We start from the raw sequence: 21,895 nt of genomic DNA on the forward strand, positions 1-21,895 counted from the left end.
TGCTGAGCAAAAAGCCTGATGTGGGGCTCGAACCCAGGACCTGGGATCATGACCTGAGCCGAAGGCAGCGGCTTAACCCACTGAGCCACCCAGGCGCCCCTAGCTCTTTAGATCAGTGCTTCTTTTTTGTTTTTTTAAGATTTTATTTATAAATAATCTCTACAGCCAGTGTGGGGCTTCAACCCTCTCAAGACCAAGAGCTGCCTGTTCCACTGACCGAGCCAGACAGCTGCCCCTCTAGATCATTGTTTCTTAAACTTTAATATGTAAAGGATTCCTGAATTCCTGGGAATCTTGTTAAAAATGCAGATTTTGGGGGCGCCTGGGTGGCTCAGTGGGTTGAGCCGCTGCCTTCGGCTCAGGTCATGATCTCAGGGTTCTGGGATCGAGTCCCTCGATCGGGCTCTCTGCTCGGCAGGGAGCCTGCTTCCCTCTCTCTCTCTGCCTGCCTCTCTGCCTGCTTGTGATCTCTCTCTGTCAAATAAATAAATTATTAAAAAAAAATGCAGATTTTGATTTAGGAGATCTAGGGTGGGACCTGAGATTTTTTTTATTTCTAACAAGACATTCCCCTACACTTTCAAATTGCAAGACTTAGAGAACTAATACTGTTGTGCTTCTCGTTTTTGTGTTTACTGAGCTAAGCCAGGTGCTTCTTCATTTCCTGGACAGGAGACATTACTAAAAATTACCTCTGAGACCGAAATAACAGCCTGCATATCCAAAAGACTACAAAAAGAGAACAATTTTTTCCCTTATCCATGATAAGAATATGATTTTCCTTGTCCAGTTTCTCTCTAATTTGGTTAAATTCAGCTGTGGTTAATTTAGAAAATTCTTTTCTTCAACCCCGGTCACTTTTATGCCAGTCTATAGCTACCTAATGTGCACACTTGACTTGCAGTCTATTTTCCCAGGTCACTGAAGATGTGTGTTAGTTACCCTTTAGAAAGAGTTCTTGAATTGTACTGGATGGTACTGGACTGCAGTTCGGCATCCTTCTGTTATCTGAGATAGCTGGCTAAATCAAAACTCTCACAGCAAAAAAAAAACAAAACCTCATCAATCTTTTCCATTGTTATAATCACATTGTTCATCTACAGAATAAACATCACCCAGTTATTCCCTGAGGGAGGAGTTTAAATCTTATTCATACACCTTACATTGCCACAAATCTGTGGTCGTTCTTCTTAATTATCATGTATTCTTTTCCAGGTGGATTTTTGTCAGAGCAGTAAATCTTGGTGCAGATCAATTTTAGATGTTGTTAGTATTTAACAACAATTAAGGTACTGATGAATATATGTAATATCGCTGATTTATCATTCCCTTATAGGCTCTTCACAAATATATCAGAAGCACAATTTCAGTACCTGTCAGGAGAAAAAGGCTAAGATCATCTTAAAAAGTCTGCTTTGCTTTTCTCAAAAAAGGATGAGGAAGAGGTGTGCATTTGACCCCTTCCAGCAGGAACTCTAGGCTAGTCTTCCAGCCTTAGCCGCTGTGGCTGTGCCTGGCCTCGGACCGTAGGAATGCTCAGGCATCTCAGGGCTTCTAACTGGCCCCTGACACATCTTCTGTGGTTTTGGCTTATTCTCTTCGCTCTGCTTTGAATGCCCGCTACCCAATGCCTGCACCCTCCCCTCAACAGGACCACCTAAAGACAACCTTTTCAACACTCAAGGCTGACAACCGCAATAATTGCAGTGGTGGATAACATCTATTGACCAGAATCCCTGGGTAGCTCAGTTGGTTAAGTGTCTGCCTTCAGCTTAGGTCATGATCTCAGCATCCTGGGATCAACACCCGCATTGGGGCGGGTGGGGGGGGGGTCCCCGCTCAGCAGGGAGTCTGCTTCTCCTTCCCCCCTCTACTCCCCACCCACCACCTGTGCTCTCTCTCTCTCTCAAATAAATAAATAAAATGTTTAAAAAAAAGAAAAAAATTTGTTGACCACTTTTGTGTACCAGACACTGTGCTGAAGCACTTGATGTATGTTGTCTCGTTTGACAACCCAGAAACAGAGATTTAGAGAAGCCAAGTAACTTGCCTGAGTTCACATGGTTGGTGAGGGGAGGAACCTGGGGTTGAGCCCGGGCTGTCTGATTCTAAAATCCTTCTTCCCATCTCTTAACAACGCCACTGTACTGCCCAGACTTCTCCTTCTCCCTGGGATTTTTCCTCCTTTCTCTTGATTGCTTTGAGGCAAATAACATTGGTGTCATTCATTAACCAGGACCTGGGAATCCTAACTCTTGACTCTTCCCCAGTCATCTCCTAGCACTTTGTACGCATTAGTGCCATTCCTCTCATGTTACATGTTTATGTGGTGGTTCTCTCTGCTTGGCTATCTTGGATGTAGTTTACTTATCTTTGTATCCCAATGTTTTCATGAATTGCAGAAGGTTATCTTGACTTTCCCTAATTTCTATATAGTAAATTTTCCATAATAATGGCAGAACTTCTAGGCATGTGCTCACTTCATAATCATGTAGAGGGGAATATTCGCTCCATGTACCATATTTAAATATAATAATCCAATTGGGTAGATGCAACTGAAGCGAAAACCTTTTACAGCCCAACTTCAGTGCTTTGAAGATGAGCCTGGGGGCTCTGCTGAGAGCTTTTAGGTACCTTGTAGTTTAAAATGATGGTCAGTCTGGTGTTGTGCTGGTAAATATTTAGGTTCTTTCTCCCCAGGAAAGAAATGTGTGTGCGTGCGTGTGTGTGTGTGTGTGCACGTGTACACATGTATGTGTTTATTATCAGTTTTACTGGATAAAAGATATCTAGCCTATAATTTATGAATAATAAAATAATCACTACTTCTTATTGCAAATTCCAGATAGCCAATCAATTCTCATACAAAACTCCTGTTGATTTTTGTCAAACTCTTATATAGTCTGTGTTTGCAGTTGATGAGCAAGTGCCATTCTGTCATATATACTGTATGGTAGTTTTAAAAACTGGAAGAATATGTCATTAATTTTGTTTATTCCATTCAAAATGTAACTGCTACAGATGTGGCCCACTTTGAATTTAATCTGCATGTTTTTTATCACTCTCAAGTCAACAAAGGAATATCCAGCTGTGATTTGTGGCATTTGCCTGTTTGGCTGATATCAAACTACCAATGTGACTTTACCGAAAGTGAATTGGGAAGAGATGTCCAGCAGCGGCTCCATTAGCCAGCATTTCCACCGTACAGATATGACAGGTGTCGATGACCTGAAGAGTAGAGATGACAGTAAAATAATTAGGAAGGGATGAGCTTTGTGTATTTATTGCCTTTAAAAATATTTTTTTTAGGGGCACCTGACTGGTTCAGTCAGTGCGACTCCTGATTTCAGGGTTGTGAGTTTGAGTCCCACATTGGGTGCAAAGATTCCTTTAAAAATAAAATCTTTCGGGGTGCCTGGGTGGCTCAGTGGGTTAAGCCTCTGCCTTCAGCTCGGGTCATGGTCTCGGGATCCTGGGATGGAGCCCTGCATCGGGCTCTCTGCTCAGCGGGGGGCCTGCTTCTCCCTTCTCTCTGTCTGCCTCTCTGTCTACTTGTGATCTCTCTCTCTGTCAAATAAATAAATAAATAATTAAAATTTTTTTTAAATAAAATCTTTAAAAATATAATTTATTTAATTGTAAGTTTTATATTATAATTTACATAGTTCCATTATGTAATGTTTAATCATGGCTCTGTTTAACAACTAGCTTGCAGAATTCTTGAAGTTGAACAATAAGCTCCTGTAAGCCTAGAGGTAGCTTCAGGATGCCACTGGATCAGTCTGTTGCCTGGCGGACTGGGGAGACCTTGGGCCCTGAGGTCTCCAGCCAGCCCATCCCAAAGATGTCACCAGAGGCTCTTGGTCTTGTCATGAGAACGAATTCAAGGGCAGACACAATACAGCAGATGAGCAGACAGTCAGAAAAGTTTATTAAAGCAGAAGTACACTCTTGAGAAAGAGTGAGAGAGTGAGCAAGAAAGCTGTGCACACTAGAGTTTGGGTTTGTATCTTGTATTGACAGTTGTTGACAAGAGGGGGGAATATTCATTACTTGGGGTGGGATTTCTTGGAAGCCAGGCGTTCTGCTTTTTCTCCCTTATTTGGTCAGGGGGTTCCAGCCTACTTTCTCTGCCATCTTGGGCCTGGGTTTGGTCCACCATCTTGGATCTGGTTTGATCCCTTATATTGGGATTTTGTTTTGGAGTGCTGCCAGGATAGTCCTCTGACTTTAGTTGACCAGACTTCCTCTTTGTCAGCATCCTATTATAAGACTAACTAGCTGCAACTAGCTGATGAGTCCAACTCAAAAGTGGTGTTTGGTTATCAGATATGGGTGTGGAGAGGGTGAAGCTTGAATTCCAGCCCTGCCTTTTATGTTCAATTTATAGAGTAAATTACCGATTGTTAAAGCACATTGTAAGTCATACACTATTTTGTAAGTCTTAAGATTTCCTAGATTAGTGTAATGCTAAGTGAAATAAGTCAGTCAGAGAAAGACAAATATCGTATGACCTCACTCATATGTGGAATTTAAGAAACAAAACAAACAGAGAAAAAAAAGATACAAATGGAAAAAATATCCGAACACGGGCTCTTAAATACAGAGCACAAACTGGTGGCTCCCAGAGGGGAGCTGAGTGGGGGGATGGGTGAAACAGGTGAAGGGGATTTAGGGTTCAGTTATCATGATGAGCACAGAGCAATGTATAGAACTGTAGAATCTTAATATTGTACATTGGACCTAATATAACACTGTATGTTAATTATACTTCAATTAAAAAAAAAAGATTTCCAAGATCAGGCCAGACTGATGAAAATAAAGTACAGCCAACACTGTTGGGTCCCCTCTTTAAGCTATGCCCTGTGCTAAGAACTGCACACGCATTATCTTATCTGGACTTCGTAAATACTACCACTGATCTCATTCTAAGGAAGGGAAAACCAGGGTTTAGCAAGAATCAGTGGGGCCCTGGGCAGTATTGGTGACAGGACTCAGAGCCATGCCTCTGAAACGCTCATGGCTTCTGCTGAGGGAAGCAGAGATGAGAGGGAGAGTACAAAGCAGGCTCTTTTAAAATCATCTTCCTCTTTTTCCTCCTCCTCCGTTCTTCTTCTTGATGTGGGTATGGTGGTGGGAGAATGTCCCTTTCTTCCCCCCAAGTATAAAATCATGCCATGCTTGATGCAGAACAAAGGAAAATTCACAGAAGTATAGAGGTAAAAATAAAAATGACTTCTGATTTTATCACCCAGAGGTAACCAAGATTTTAACTTTCAGGAGTATGTATCAATGAAATTTTGTTTTGTAACATACAAAATGGTGGCTCAGTGGGTTAAGTGTCTGACTCTTGGTTTCCACTGAGGTCATGATCTTATGGGTCATGAGATTGAACCCCAAGTGGGCCTTTGTGCTCAGCAGGAAGTCTGCTTGAAGATTCTCTCCCTCTGCCCCTCCCCTGACACTCTCTCTGAAATAAATAAATCTTTAAAAAATGTAAATAATATATAATACAGTAAATATCAACATATACTTTTATTTATTGAACAGTTACTTAACTTTCTATTGTTACTTTCTGAGTTTGGAAAGAATAATCCTTTTCAGAGCTGCAGTCCTTGACTATTTGGAAAATAAAACTTGGGGGCTGGCAGTACAGAAACAGAAGCTGTATATACTCACCATATCTTTTCCTATTTATTGCAATCTTTTCCCACCGAAGATAGCCTCCAGATATATTAGCTAGCAGCATATGAGTAGTTTGAGCTTAACTTCTGTTTCTTACTTTTTTCCATCTCTTGGTAGACTGAAAGTAGGAGAGTCAACATTTGGACGATACATACATTCACTATGTATTTCCTGGATAATTTCATGCTTGATCTAATATTGAGAATACAAGCTGTTATTTCCATGTGTGATCTATAAATCTGAATTTTTCTGAATTCTGTTAGTACCTTGTTGACAAGGAAGAAAGGAAAGATTCCATGTCAGAAGTCCTTGTCTGTTCAAAAGGGAAAACCAAACCAAAATTCATAGCAGGGCTCAGGCTAGATTTTCACACATCTAATATGGTGAAGACATTGCTGATGAAGAACAAAATCGTATGGAGTGACATTTGGTCACTGACCTAACTAAGGGTACTTCTGGGGCCTTTAATCTACAGCAGCAACGATCATATTTGACCACAGTCAGTGAAACGTTTCCCCTTTTACATTCAGTTATATGACCAGTGAAATCATTTAATAAGCTTGGTCCTGGAGCTCATGATATATAGGTCCTATGTGGTTTGGCCTAATAAATCCTTATCCCTGTCTTGATCTTCAGATATCTCTTCTGTGAAAGAAATGTTTTTAGATTTTGTATGGAGGATTATGTTGGTTATTTTCTTGTTTAAGGTGACCAAGCTCTGTAGAGTTGGAAAATAATGTTTGATTAGGAAATAAAGGGTAGAGAGAAGGTGAAGAAGGGGTATTTTGTATTGACCATTGCTAAATATAGGCAAGCTGATGCTTAAAACATAATGTTTATAGCTTTTATGACCTTTGTCTTGAAAAAAATAATAGCATACAGGATGGTTAGGGCTCAAAGAAGAAAAGCTGTCTTTTTGCACATTACTCTGAGTTGCTCTATAAAGATTGTTTGTTGAGAAACTATCGTGGTTCCTAACAAACAATGGTCTAGTGTATTTGTTTTCTAGCATTTTGTTAATAGCAATAATCACATTTTGTTTTAAAGATACATTTTTAAAACCATAAAATTTGTTCTCTTTTGAAATGTTTTGATAATTTGATGTAAATTATGGTTTTGTTACGGTTTACATTCAGTCAGAATTGCTAGAATATTCCAGCATTATATGTTTAGTGATAACAAGCTTCTTGGTGATCTGTTTTTCTTTCTTCATCCATACTTCTTTCCACATATGTAAACACAAACCCATAATTATATAGATTTTTTTTCCTTAAAAAGTAAAAGAAAAGCCAGACAGAAGCTATTCCTGCCAGAAATGAAACTCAACCTTACCAGAGAATTTAAAGCTTAGTAGAAGTCTTAGCTAGGCCCCTTTAGAGACCTCAGTGTATCTGTTTTCTACAGTTGAGTGGAAGAAAGTATTTAGAGTTTGCTTGTCTATTGTTTGATTAGGTTTTCTTTTAGGGAAACAGGGTTGAACTTCATATAAAAAAGGCTTAGGATTATCTCTATTTTTGTAAAAGTGAGTGCTTTGGAGTTTAGTTTTTCTCCCTCCTTTTTCCTCCTCAGAAACAGATTTGTAAGACTGACTCTGTGTAGGTCATGTGCAAAGACACTTCAATGACAAGGATAAAACCCTCGTGTGCTGCAGTATCTCTCATGTTCTGTTTGCATCATAATTTTTTTTATAATATATGTCATATTATCCCATTTTACCCCCAATTTATGATTGGCTTTTGTAAGATTGTCCAAGATGAAAATCCTATGAATAAATGAAGATGTTATCTTAGACGTTCCTTTTACTCTGGTGCCTGGGGACTAGGCAGCTGGGCTTGAATAGAACAAGAAATGACAGCTTTTCTCAGAAAGCTCTGAATAGGAATGTGAGAGACGTTCCTGGCAGCCAGGTCCTGGACAATGTTTAAAGCTATAGAGAAAAGAATCTCCTTTTGCACCAGGGCACCAAAGTATAGAGAATTAAATGTGCTGCATGACATCATAACTTCCAGAATATGAGCGTGAAAGGACATACAAGACACTAAATTTTTGGAATCTCATTAGATCCTGCTAAAACAGCAGTTTCTGTTCCCACACACGGTCATCTATTAGACTTCCTAGTCAATATGTTGAAGAGACTCAAAATATACTTATTGATTGGTCTTACTTTGAAAATGTACTATTGGCTTGCTCATTCTTTCCTCCCTCCCACCTTCTGCATGTCCCTACCACACACAGAATAGTACCTTGTAATGTTCAAAGAAATAAAAAAAAAAGGAAAAGAAAAACAAGACTGAACCATTTTATATTGGGGACTTACCAAAATAGTTTTAAGTCCAACTAATGAAAGTTCTTTATAACCAATCTCAGCTGTTTGAACTACTCTGCAGTATATAACATATTCTATATTCTACACAAACAATATACAAGGAGCTAATTATGAGGTAGATGTGGGTGCATTACAGCTTATAGATCAGATGTTTTATAGATTAAAAAGTAAGTGCATAGATCTCTTCCAAGGCAGTTTCCTCCTACGGAAGGCCAGGACAGGCTAATTTTTCTCCTGGGTAAAAACAAGAAAACCAAACTTCAAATCAGAAATTGTCATTTAATGTAATTGTTCGTGCTTTATTTATTCCATTACAGTGAAGATGACTGCTGGTCTGTCTAATTTAGAATCACAATGCCACTCTGTCCAGTTTATTGTCCTTAAGTTAGTTTATCAGCTGTGCGATGGAGCTGAACCATTTGTGTTCTACTGAAGACAGACACGTCGAAAGAGAATGAGAACCCCGGCGACAAGGGAGGTAGTTACAACAGAGGTTTCAGGGTGAACAGGTGTTTGTCCTGTACATGAGACAGATATTCAATCACCCCACCCCTGGCCCCATGCCAAGAAAAAATATAAAGAGGTAATTAAACTAGACACGCTATGATGTAGAATTTATTTTCAGTGTTGCCAATATGGTTCAGCAGCAAAAGGAAGAATAGTACAAAGATTATTTTACCTTATCTCAGTGGAATGAATTTCAGTAGGGCTGTTGCTATTTGCTCCCCACCCCCCCACCTTCTTTTTTCCTTTTTGGTCAACTGCCGAAATTTGAAATGTTCTTTTGTTACCATCCCTCCCAGTATTTTGTAACAATTCTTTTCTTGTTCATCCATTTCTGTAGGAGACAGGCGTTCCTTTTCAGTATCAGCTGATTATTTCTTGTAATTCTGAGACATATTATAGGCTAAACCAATGCCTTTATTGTAAAAGATAATGTTCTTCCATTACAAAATTCTTCACAATGTTATTTCAGCAAATCATTTGTTTGTTCGTTCATTCATTCATTCATTCATTCATTCATTTCCTAAGCATCTGGGGAGTGTATTAAATACCAAAATGACACAATTGAATGAATCCAGGACCCTGTCTTGAGGGAGTCTAATGTGAGCTCAGCTACGTCCCTAATCATGGCTGATAAGAGTACAAGTTGTCTGAATGATACCCCTGATTCATACAAAGGGAACAAACAAAAATGTCCTGGGAAATACAGCCTAAGTTTTTCAAAATTTGTGTTGCCAGCTTTCATCATTCTTGAATGTATCTAGAAATTCCCTTAACAATCTCCATAACTGTTTTCATCATCCCATCTTCTAATTAAACTTGTTTCCCTTCAACGGATGTTCAGAATAATTAAGGCACACACACACATTATTATTTTCAGTGTTCTCATTACTTGTATTGCAGTAGGATTGTTTTTGTAATATTTTGCCCTTGTACGTGTACAGGTCAGCTTTTGTGGGAAAACCTAGCGTCTACATTCTTGTAATTTGCTTCTGTATTCCTATCAGTGTACAAGCTTGCAGAACAGATCGTGTTTATAAATTGCTTGGGTTCCTCCTATGAATTTGCCTTTAGTTTGTGCACACACAGATCATTCATACATAGAGTACTCCTCTGGGCAGCCACGTCTGTGCTCTGTGGTTGCTGTGAAAAGCCAGGTGCTCATTTTGTTGGTGATGGAACCCTCCGACTGTGGGTTCTTGTGTACCCAGATGCTGTAAGTCAGATTTCTTACAGAAAGGAGTGCTGAACAGACACAAAGTCTGGTTTCCGCCTACCTGGATAGTTTCAGGCTCTTATCCATAAATGGCCCATCATCAGTAAGTAACTTTGAGGAAATCAGGCAACATAAATGTATCTTTGTTTAAACAAAGAGTTCCTAAATGGTGAGATCCCAAATCACTTGTGTCTTTCCAACAATGCTTATGCTGAAATGAGCATTTCTTGGTGCTATTCTGTTTCTTCATTCTACGCACGCGCTTTACTGTTTTGGCAATTTGGTTTGAATTTTTGTTGTTTCCTTGTTTTCTACCCTAGGGATAAACTCTTTATTATTATTTTTTTAAATCTATGTTCCATTAATCACCAGATTCCCATTAATCATTCATCATCTTCCCTTTTCCTCCACTTCTCATCCCTCTGGCTTTATTCCACGCACCTGCTTCTTAAATGGTGGTTAATATAATAAGAGGCCTTGCCTAGGAAATCAGGAGGCTTATCAGCTTTCAGAGAATTTCCTAAATGTATTTATGCCCTTTTATGAGAGCACGTCTTCTTTGGACCTGCTTCCTTCTGTTTGGAAGAGGCCTGGCACATGGCAGATGTTCACCGGAGCCTGGGAGAATGGATGAGTGGAGGAGAAAGCTCAGAATGGTTGTCTTTGAATGGCTTAGTGAATAGTCTTCAACACTCACTAGATTGACCAAATTTTTTTAAAAAGGAAAAAAGTCCCTTTGAAGATTTGTATCGTTCTTCGGTGCTTTGACTAATGCTATTCCTCCGGAAAGTTCTGACCTCTTTTCCTGCTTTTCATCCCACTTGACCCTCAAGTAAACATTTGTCAGTGGTCTCTATGCTCCATATTCAAAGCCAGGGACCCAAAGTCACCATTTTAAAGTAGAATACAAAGGGGAGGAAGCTGGGATTAAACCATATTTGTTTATGCCCTTTCCCTGCTTCCTTATTCTAACAGCCAGGAATAGAACCATTGCATTGTGTTCAGCTGAAAGCACAAAATTGCTAATCTGAGTCAAGTTCCAGAGTGCTGGTTTGCTTTAAAGTGAACAAACAGAAAGCCGTAGTGACATTCCTGAAGGCATGCCTCCAAATTCTTAATGTAATTACTTCCTGGTTCCTGAGATGTGATTAATTAGATAAAAAGAGATCAAGCGGAATCCAAAGATAGAAGAGATTTTTTTTTACACAGGGGTGACTCTGGGCTTCAGAGCCATGAGAAGAAGTCACTCAATCCAGGAACGCAGACATCTTCACCAGCCCACCATCATGGTTGTAAAACCTCCAGAACTCAAGAACTCCTGAAAGTTACGTGGAGAAAGGTGAGCAGGAGGGATAAAAAAGGATTTTTTTTTTGCACCCCTTGAGTCTGCGGGATATTTTCTTAATTTATTTCCAGCCTGGTCTTTCTTGACCTGGGGTTGTGTGCTTTAATGGACATCAAGGCCATTTTATTGAAATATTTGTAGATCCTTGATCAAGCACTTAGTCTGACATACTTTTTCCATTTTTACTGCTAAATTAAGTTCCTCTCTGACAGCTGGCCGTCAAGTCAGGCCCCATTTCGTCTGGGAGCTCCTTTGATTTAGAAGAAACACCTTATCTGGCAACCTTATCCTTTGTACCTTCTTTTTACAAATATCCTTTAACAAGCTTCAAGATAAGGGGGAAAAGGATTACCTACAATTCCCCATAATTTTTTTTTTTTTAACTGGCAGAGTTGCGAAGTTGTAAAAGCCTAGGACTACAGATTAATGTAGCTCTTAAGCCTCTGGGCTGTGGAAATTATATTTCTACCTACATTTTTTATTTTACTATTCTCCCCACCCCCACCCCCAACTTCCTGCATCTTATCCTCTCCTGGGTGGCAAGGAGTAAACAGTGATGCTTGCCAGAAACAAAGGATATAAGGGAAGGGAAATAAGCAAATACCATTACATTTTTTAGTCATAATTAAAGAGTCATGGAATCTCATTGGTGGAATGGACCTTAGAGATTAGGCCCTGGGTTTTCAGCCTTTGGTCCCCTTGGAAGGAGAGAACACAAATCCCCACTTCAGGAATTCTCGGTGTTCGTTGGGGTGTGGATGTAGCCATGCGGCTTGAGTGAGTCAGGATCTGGAAGCTCATGCTGGGAGTGGGTGTTACGTTGTGGAAAAAGAATTCACCCCTTGGGACCTGGCCCTTCGCATCTGCCCTCCTTGCCTCCTTTCCTGAACCTGCTAGAATCATTGCTTTAGAGCAAATTTCTCCTTTACAGATAAGAAAAATGGAGTTGCGTAGAGAGGTCAACGGGCTTGAATAAAGATCATTAGACCTTAAGAAATACTTTGCCCCCTTGTTCTCTTGGACATTTCCTGTGTCAGAGAGAAAACCACGACAGAAATCAGACTGAGACTGCTATTGGGACAAGAACTGTGTTGAACAGTAGGCATCTTGTTCTCCAATGAAAAATTATTCGTGTCTCATCCTGTTGTGAATTAGTGGTAACAGTTAGCCTAGCCGTCTTTGAAAAGGCCCGCTGTTAGCAACTGCCCACCTTCTCTGTCAAAATATTTGTTCCTTGCCTCCCTTTTTGTTTTATTGCTCTGAGTTTCTTTTCTTGCTGCGCTCAATTCAATCACATATTTGTGAAGCCATTTTTTTTTTTTAAAGATTTTATTTATTTATTTATTTGACAGATAGATCACAAGTAGGCAGAGAGGCAGGCAGAGAGAGAGAGGAGGAAGCAGACTCCCTGTTGGGCAGAGAGCCCGATGTGGGGCTCGATCTCAGGACCCTGAGAGCATGACCTGAGCTGAAGGCAGCGGCTTAATCCACTGAGCCACCCAGGCGCCCCTCCTTTTTTAATTCATTTTTTCATTTCCCTGCCTCACAGAATGTTATCAATGTAAAATGCTTAAAAGCTTTTCTTGATCATCTGATAGTCCCAAAACCTAAAAAAGAAAAAAAAAAAAAAAGAAGAAGAAATTCCTGAATCCATCATCTTCTAAGTTCCGAAGTTACCTCTGAATTGAGTTATTACTATTGTGATTGGTACAGATCAAAACCACAAATATGTAAGAAACACTGAGCATTATTAAATATAATAAGTAAACTTATTGGGTCTTTATTAGTAAGATGGACAAGGTTGCTTTTTTCAAAATGGTTTTTGTATCATTTATTTTAGGAATGAGCCAGGATCTAGTACAAATCCAGTTTTTGGTTTTTTTAGATGTAAATATTGAGAGTTTTTTCTCACATAATAAGTAGATGAGTTGGAGAGATTTTTATGTTATTGAATTTTCTAAACTCTCCAGTTTTATGCCAAAACATCACATAATAATTTTCCATCACCATCAAGTTACTTTTTTGTGATTCATCCTTTGACAACTCAATTAGTTCCTAATTCCCCTTAATTTTGTTGTAAGGAAAAAACTGACTTGCAAAAGGGTTTGCTAATCAGTTGCGTGAGATATTCACTTTCTCTGTTTCTGGGAAGCATACAAAAGGCTGCCCAAAGCTTCTCAAATGCCCATGAATTGTACTTGGCGGTTTTTCTCTTAGAGGCACCATGTTGAACTGATATGCTCAGAGTTGGGAAACTAGAAATAGTCCAAAGTTCAGTACAACTCTGCAGATTTTTTGTTTGTTTTGGACAAAATGCTTTATCTTATCACATGCTTTAAATATATGTCATCAAAACCTTGGAACTGCAGGTTTAGCTCAAGTTTATGGAAAATGTCTACCATATAACGTACTTTGGAGGACTTATTTCCTGAATCGTCTAGGTCAGTTTTATTTTCTGCTTGGTTGATTTTTTTGCGTTCAAATAAACTTTCTCATGGGTCTCTGGATGACTTATCCTTTCAATTCTGGATCCTCAGTCTACAATGGATTGCTAGATATGGTGAGAGGGTTGCAATAATTTGCCCCTGGGAGAAATAAGGCACCTCCATTGTTGGTATTTCTTATCGATTCCCTTTTTGCTTTGTGCTCATGGGACTTTTCCTCAGGAGCTGTATATTCATTGACAATGGCTTGCAAATGAAAAAGGCAGGATCTTTAAATAGAAATTGTCATCCCCGTGACTTCTTGACTTACAAGTGCATTCTCAGACAGATCAATTTTAGGAAAGAAGTTGAGCATCTGGAAATTGATTCTCTTAAAAATATCTGATTTTGTGAACTTTGGTTAGAAGATCACTATTACAAAATCTGTAAAAATAGAAGAATGAAGATACATGCTAGCCTAAGGACATTGGGTGTACTGATGATCATATTAACCCCCTTTGGGTGTTCTGAGGAATTCAGTAATTGAGCTCATATTTGTGATCTGGATTCATCAACAACAGTTTAATTATGAGGACAAATTTCTGCCTAAGAAGGCATTTTAGATTAATTTCCATGCAACATGAGGAAGTTAAAAATAAAAGGTAAGCTCTTTGATACTGAAAGTTGTAAATCCTTGGAATTCATGTCTTTTGCACATAGTTCTTATGATGAAATATTCTATACATTGTCGTAAATAGGAACCTCTTCAGGATCAATTTTCTGGGATTCTATAACCACATTTGTTAAGAATTTAGAAATATTTCTAAGCTTATACAAGAAACCTACTATAATGTAAATCTGAGAACTGATAAATAAGCCAGTGCAATTACTTCAAGGTTTCCACCTTGTGGACAGGAAGGAAACATTAGAAGATCACCTCAAAAAAAAAAAAAAAAAAGAAACTTTTCATATTAGAGAATGTGAGTCACAATTATTTTATCTTTCCAATAATGTGTCATTATGCTGTGACTCCTGTATATACTGAGAATTCAATGGAATTGTATGGATTATATTTTTATGCTTTTACTTTCTGTAAAACGTAGGACTGTCCATTTCCTATATCGTCTCTTCCTCCCTACATAATTTTGCTACAATGAGAAATATTCAAATGCATCTTGGAACCAAATAACTTATTTTGAATGCAGTTAAACTGGTGATATAAGAAATATCAGAAAGAACTTCAGCTATGCCTCTTACATGATTAGCCAACTCAATACTGACAGTCCTGAAGTCAAGGTTGTGGTCTTAGGGTACAGTACTGTGCAGGTATTTGCAGTGTCTTCCTTGGTTATTAGAGCAGAATGTCAAGCTTAACTCCCCTTTGTTGTTTGGTCCAGATTGACCAAGCAGCAGATGCTAAGTGGCTATGCGTGATACTTAACCTCCCTAAATTTTAGTTTCTTCATCTGAAAAATGGGGTGATCTTAGTACTTACTGCATAGACTTCCTGAATGAAATGCTTGAAAGCATGTAAAGCACTTTGTAAAGGCTTAATAATATTAGCCGTTATGATTGTTAATTTGCCTCAAATAATAGCCTGAGTGAAAAATATGAACAAATATTGGATGATTGGAATGAATTTTTTTCAGTTCGATGCAAGTTTAAGATCACCCCATCAATAAATTCAAATATTTCTTTATCATTTACTCTTTTTTGTCAAGATGTGTAGAAATGCATTATCATTATCTTAGTCTGTTTGGGCCAGTGTAACAAAAATACCACAGACTGCATGATCTTAAACAACAGAAATTTATTTTTCACAGTTCTGGAGGCTGGGAAGTCCAAGATCAAGACATTGGCACATCTTTTTTTTTTTTTTTAAAGATTTTATTTATTTATTTATTTTGTCATAGAGAGAGAAGCGAGAGTGAGCACAGGCAGACAGAGTGGCAGGCAGAGGCAGAGGGAGAAGCAGGCTCCCTGCCAAGCAAGGAGCCCGATGTGGGACTCGATCCCAGGACGCCGGGATCATGACCTGAGCCGAAGGCAGCTGCTTAACCAACCGAGCCACCCAGGCGTCCTGACATTGGCACATCTTAAAAAAAAAAAAAAAAAGGCAGATTTTACATATGATAGTGGAGGAAAGTACTTTAGCATTACAGAGGGACAAAAGTACAAAAATAAGAGCTAAAGATGACTGAAAACACCTAAAAGAACCAGAGCACCTGCCATTATAGTCTTCTGACACTCAGTGAAGGCTAAGGCTGTCTCCTTGTCCTTTTTTTTTTTTTTTTTTTTTAAGATTTCTTTATTTATTTGAGGGGAGAGGGGCAGAAGGAGAGGGAGAGAGAATCTCAAACAGACATCACACCCACCGTGGAGCCCGACTTGGGGCTCAATCTCAGGACCTTGAGATCATGACCTGAGCTGAAACCAAGAGTTGTACGTTCAACTGACTGTGCCACGCAGATGCCCCTGCCTCCTCATTCTTCAGAAGGACCCAATAAAATATAGTGAATACCATTAGTGAGTGAAACTGATGAGGAAAGAAATGCACTTATTGTGTAGTATTGGGAATTTTAAGAGCAATAAAGCAGAGTTTAGAATAAGACTATGTGGAATGCTGAGTGGCTGTGTCACATTGTGGAATTCATTTATTGAGGAGGTTAGCTGCCAGTTTTCTGTAAGAAAAATATCCAAATTAGTTTGATTATTTTAATAATTATTATTTAACATGTGCTAAATGCCCACAGTTCACATGATATCAGAATGCACCATGGAAGAAACTGAACTTGCTATTGAATTTAATTAATCTCTCAAGTTAATTGCCAATATGGGCCACATTTCTTACATGAGTAAAATTGGAGTGTGAGAAAAGATAATGTCCCTCCCTCGTTAAGCTGTCCGTGGTAGATTTACAGGGCGACAGTGAGGCCCATTCAGGCTTAGTTTTGATAGCTTTTACTACTGACAGCATAGACTAAGTGGTGATCCATCCTTTCATTACAAGACTCAACCCAAAAGCTATGGCACAAACACAACTACCTCTAGCCGGGAGGTTTCAAATAGCTGTTTGTAGTTTGATACTCAGCTTGTCCTTTTTTTTTTTTTTTTTTTTTCCTGCCGGCCCCAGACTTCTTTTGTTCTTCCAAAGTGTGGAGCATTGCCGTGTAGGGCACCGCCTGACACCTGCCAAGAAGGGCAGCCCTTGTAACTGCAGTCTTCCCCAGAGTAGGATTCAACTAGTGACTTCTGTCAATGAGATGAGTTTGTAGATCTCAGGAACTTCCCTTCACACAGTTATGTAACTGGCATGTGACTCCCACCACCAGCTTGTGCTTGTCAAGCACTGTGGACAGGGACTTTTATAATGGCTTGGGATATTGTTGATAATCTGCAAAAACTGGAAGACCACGTATGTTGTCTTTTCATCGGTGTCTGCTCCTGTGGAAGCTTAGTTTGGGTTCCCTAGAAGCAGAGCTTGAGGTGGAGATTGCTGTGCAAGGGGTTTATTAAGGTTGGGCTTTTGGGAAAAACCAGGAAGGGAAGGGAGTGAGGGAATAAGGATAGGGTAGGGGAATAAGCTACCAAGGGTATGGTTTCTAGTGAAATTAGCCTGATCACATGGGGAGCTCTGGAACATGAATCATAACAGAGTCAGTCCCACCTTGAGGCAAGGGAGCAGGATTTTGTAACTCCCCTTTCTATCAGTTAGTCGTTAACTATGGGCCCTGGGTGGAGGGTAAGTATGGTGGTCTATCTCCTAGGCATCTCTAGGTAAGAGGACTCCAGTCACTCAAGGGCAGTCCATTGGAGAAGACTGATGGGAGCACCTGTAGGGAGGAATGGACTACTGAACTGGGGATCTGGGTGGGATGTCACAACCCCTGCCATGTGTGGAGAACACATTCTATAGTGGCATAGGGCATTTGCATGCATAAGAGAACACAAGTTCCCTTCAAGCTTCAAAATTCTTTTTTTTTTTTTTTAAATATTTATTTGACAGAGATCACAAGCAGGCAGGGGGTGGGGGGAAAGCAGGCTCCCCGCCGAGCAGAGAGCCCAATGTGGGGCTCGATCCCAGGACCCTGAGATCATGACCTGAGCCAAAGGCAGAGGCTTAAACCACTGAGCCACCCAGGTGCCCCCAAGCTTCAAAATTCCGTGGCAGAGTCAGAATGCATTGTAACTATGGATTGTTAATTTCATGCCCTGCTTCAGTTTTTAAAGAGACCAAGAACTGATAGGATGAAAATTAAATAGTACTTTTTTTAGCTTTATGGCAAATGAAGTAGTTATCAAATAGACCTTCACCTGAGAAAGAGAATATGATACTTCTTAACCCCACTGAACCTAATTAATCTTTCACCCCTCCACAGATTTTTAGTAAAATGTTGTTAATGCCTATAAAAGTAATTAAAGAAGACAGATGAAAAACTGGAAGGCAGCTATGCTCACCACTATACCACCAACGCTCGACAGATGAAAAACTGATTCTACTCTCATGCCAAGGAGGAAGTGAGGTATACAGAGTGTCTGGGAGCTACAAAATACAGTCTCTTGTTACATCAAATGACAGGGCCTAAGTCTGTGATGTAAACACATTATTGCAAATGTCAGTGCTCAGAGAATTGTTTAGACAGACTGCAAAGATGATTACTAAAGAAATAACAAAAGCAATAAAATATAGAACAATAACCCTTCATTGGCTAAGTTATAATTCAAACTTGTTATCACTATGAATGAACCATTTCATATATAGGCTTAACTTTTCTTCACCTGTTTCAGTAAGACAGCAAGATAAAAGAAGCAACATTTGATATTAAAATATTAAGTACATTAATGTAAATTCATGAAATTTTTATATCTCAAATTGCTAAGGATGTATTCCAAGGTTCATATCTCCCCCCTCCCTCTCTTCTTTCCTATCAAAAACATCAATAGCTTACTATAATAAATCCAATTATGATACTTCCTACTGCGTGGGTTTCAGAGTTTAGCCATATATGTATTTGTATAACTAGATATTTTCCGGAGGCTGGAGTAAAAACACTTTATTCACTCTGTATTTCATGTATTTTTCACTAAAGCTTCAAGTCTGATAAATTACTCCTGAAAGATTCAATCTAAAGAAAATTTTTGGTATGTAGTTTATTTAGAAGAGTGATGCATTTCTTTGAATAAAATTAGTTGTAAGAAGATACTAGGAATTTTTTTCTCCAATCTGTTCATGTTTCTTTAGTACCTTCTTTTGATTTTCATGTAATTTTTTTTTTTTTTTTTTTGGTCAGAAAAGAAATCTTAGACACAGGAGTGGTAATGGCCTATTACATAAATCTAAAGTGTCAAGTGTCACCCCTAACGTATTTATAACCTTGGGTCCATGAAAGTTTTAAAATTTTATGAAGAATTTTGTTGTTTACATTTGCTATGGTCACTGGCAATGCTATATTCATGGTAGAACTTTTTAAATTTTATTTTATTTACATTCAGTTAATTAACATATAGTGTATCGTGAGTTTTAGAGGTTGAGTTCGGTGACTCATCAGCTGCATATAACACCTAGTGCTCATTATATTATGTGCCCTCCCTAATGCCCATCACCCAGTTACCCCATCCCCCTACCCACCTTGCCCCCAGCAACCCTCAGTTTGTTTCCATAGTCTCTTATGGTTTGTCTCCCTCTGTGAGTTTGTTTTATTTTATTTTTCCCTCCCTTCCCCTGTGAGCCTCTGTTTTGTTTCTTAAATTCCACATATGAGTGAAATTGTATAATTATCTTTCTCTGATTGACTTATTTTGCTTAGCACAATACCCTCTAGTTCCATCCATGTCATTGTACGTGTAATAGTTCACTTTTTGATGGCTGAGTAATATTTCCTTGTAGATATATATCATGGTAGAATTTTTATAATTTATTTTTATTTATTTATTTATTTATTTATTTATTTATTTATTTATTTATTTAAGTAGGCTCCATGCCCAACATCACAACCCTGAGATAATGAGTTGCATTCTCTACCAACTGAGTCAGCCAGGTTTAGGGTGATTTTTAAAACATTGTGGTTCAGTTGATTGTTGAAGTGATAAAAGAAAAAAAAATCCCAAAAATGCTTGTGTTGTCTTTTGATTTTCTTCTTTTGGTATGTTAAAACCATATTAAATTATTATTATTATTATTAAATCCACATTAAATGAAGTTTCAGAACCAAAATTATACCATTAGCCCTGGCCTATTTGAGTAAAAACTGTTTTACAAAATCTCTTTCCTAATAGAATATTTACCAAGGCCTTTATTTTCAAATATGACTTCAGGCAGTTTTTACTTTAGAAAGTGTTACTGTAGGCAGAGTGGGAACTGTTCTGGCTGTAGCCTACTTATTTCGTTCACAAGCTGTCTTGTTCCATTGCCTTTCCTTGCTGGCTCTTCCCTTTTACACACTCTGATTCTAGACTTTGTAGGATGGGTTAGGGTGGGTATGCACGTGGCATAAGGAGAGCGACCATTCCCATTTCTCTGTCCTTTACTCGAAGGTAGACTTGCTAAGAATTAACACATTTGAACCAACCTCCCCCAATATTAAAGGCTTAACTTGACCTCGTGTCCCATGTCCCATCCCATGGTCCTCTAAACATGTTCTGATCTTCATTTCTCATGTCAGCTGTAGGTGACACAGACACTATTACTGGATTTTAGTTTGGGAAACCGAAATTCAAGAAGTCACGCTATTGCACTACACAGCCTGCTCTGAAAAGCTTCTTTTTGTGACTGAGGGACCAGTATTAACAAAATGACATAAGTATTAACAAATACAGTTGTTAACTACATGCTAATAGAAATCCTTGATGTCAGTTATAGAAACGCCAGCCCTTTTTAAGATGAGGTGTTTATTATCATTACCTTCACTACCATCAGTCATCTCCATCATCATCGTTGTCATCACTGTCAGACACCATCATCACCACATCACCATCATCACCATCACCATCATCACCATCACCACTATCATCGCCATAACCATCATCATCACCAGCACTCACAGTCTCCACCTCCTACTCCTTCTTCTCCTATCTACTCTTTATTGGCAACCTCAGATGTACGCTTTACCTTTAGCAAGTTTGTTCTCTAATTCCCTCTAATTTATGAAAAATTTTTCTAATGTGGGAAAGTAGCCCATCTACACCTGATCACATGAAATAATGGAGAAGTCCTGAGCTTGGGAATTTGACATGTCTGAGTTCCTAATTATAATCAAGTTAGATAACATATCTGAGCTTCAGTTTCTTCATCTAACACATGGGCTAAATAATTCCTATTTTATAGTTTCTAGGGAGAATTAAATGAGATGGCATATATATCAAATACTTAGCACTATGTTGAAAACAGTAGCCCCGGGGCGCCTGGGTGGCTCAGTGGGTTAAGCCGCTGCCTTCGGCTCAGGTCATGATCTCAGGGTCCTGGGATCGAGTCCCACATCGGGCTCTCTGCTCAGCAAGAAGCCTGCTTCCCTCTCTCTCTCTCTCTGCCTGCCTCTCCGTCTACTTGTGATCTCTCTCTGTCAAATAAATAAATAAAATCTTTAAAAAAAAAAAAAAAAAAAAGAAAACAGTAGCCCCTCTGGAAAAGTTGCCTCGCCTAAGTAACTCTCATGTAGAAAGGAAATGACATGAGGCTTAGATAATTACCAAATTAATTGTATGATGAAAAAAATGCTTATTGTGTATATAATAAGTTACATTTCTCATTCACCTATGTTTGAAGTCATACTGATATGCATAATGTGCCTATATTATTTAATTTTTATAGCAACTCTACTTTAGGCAGTAGGTAGCTCCTGATTTTCTGAATAGTAGGAAACAGATACTCCTTTTCATCTGCTGATTTATATGGATTTCATCAATGGATTTTTTGCCTTCTGGGTAATGGCAAATCCAAATACAACCAACAGATTAGAGGAAGGGAGTATAGTGAGGTTAGGATATTAGTTGCCTTAGAGCTGTTCCTATGGGGTCGCTTGAGGTGGCTGTGTCTCTCTACTGGAGGTGATGGCTGTTTTTTTGTTTTGTTTTTTTTTTTTTTAACATACAATATGTAATCTTTTCAGGGGTACAGGTCTGTAAGTCATCAGTCTTACACAAATCAAAGCACTCACCACAGTACATACCCTCCCCAATGTCCACCCCCCAGGCACCCCATCCCTCCCATCCCCATCTTCTCCAGCAAACCTCAATTTGTTTCCTGAGATTGAGTCTCTTATGGTTTGTCTCCCTCTCTGGTTTCTTTTTGTTTCATTTTTTCCTCCCTTCCCCTATGATCCTCTTTCTTGTTTCTCAAATTCCTCATATCAGTGAAATCATATGATAAATGTCTTTCTCTGATTGACTTATTTTGCTTA

Source organism: Lutra lutra, chromosome 1 (genome assembly GCF_902655055.1).
Source record: "Lutra lutra chromosome 1, mLutLut1.2, whole genome shotgun sequence".
In the NCBI taxonomy this organism is placed as follows: Eukaryota; Metazoa; Chordata; class Mammalia; order Carnivora; family Mustelidae; genus Lutra; species Lutra lutra.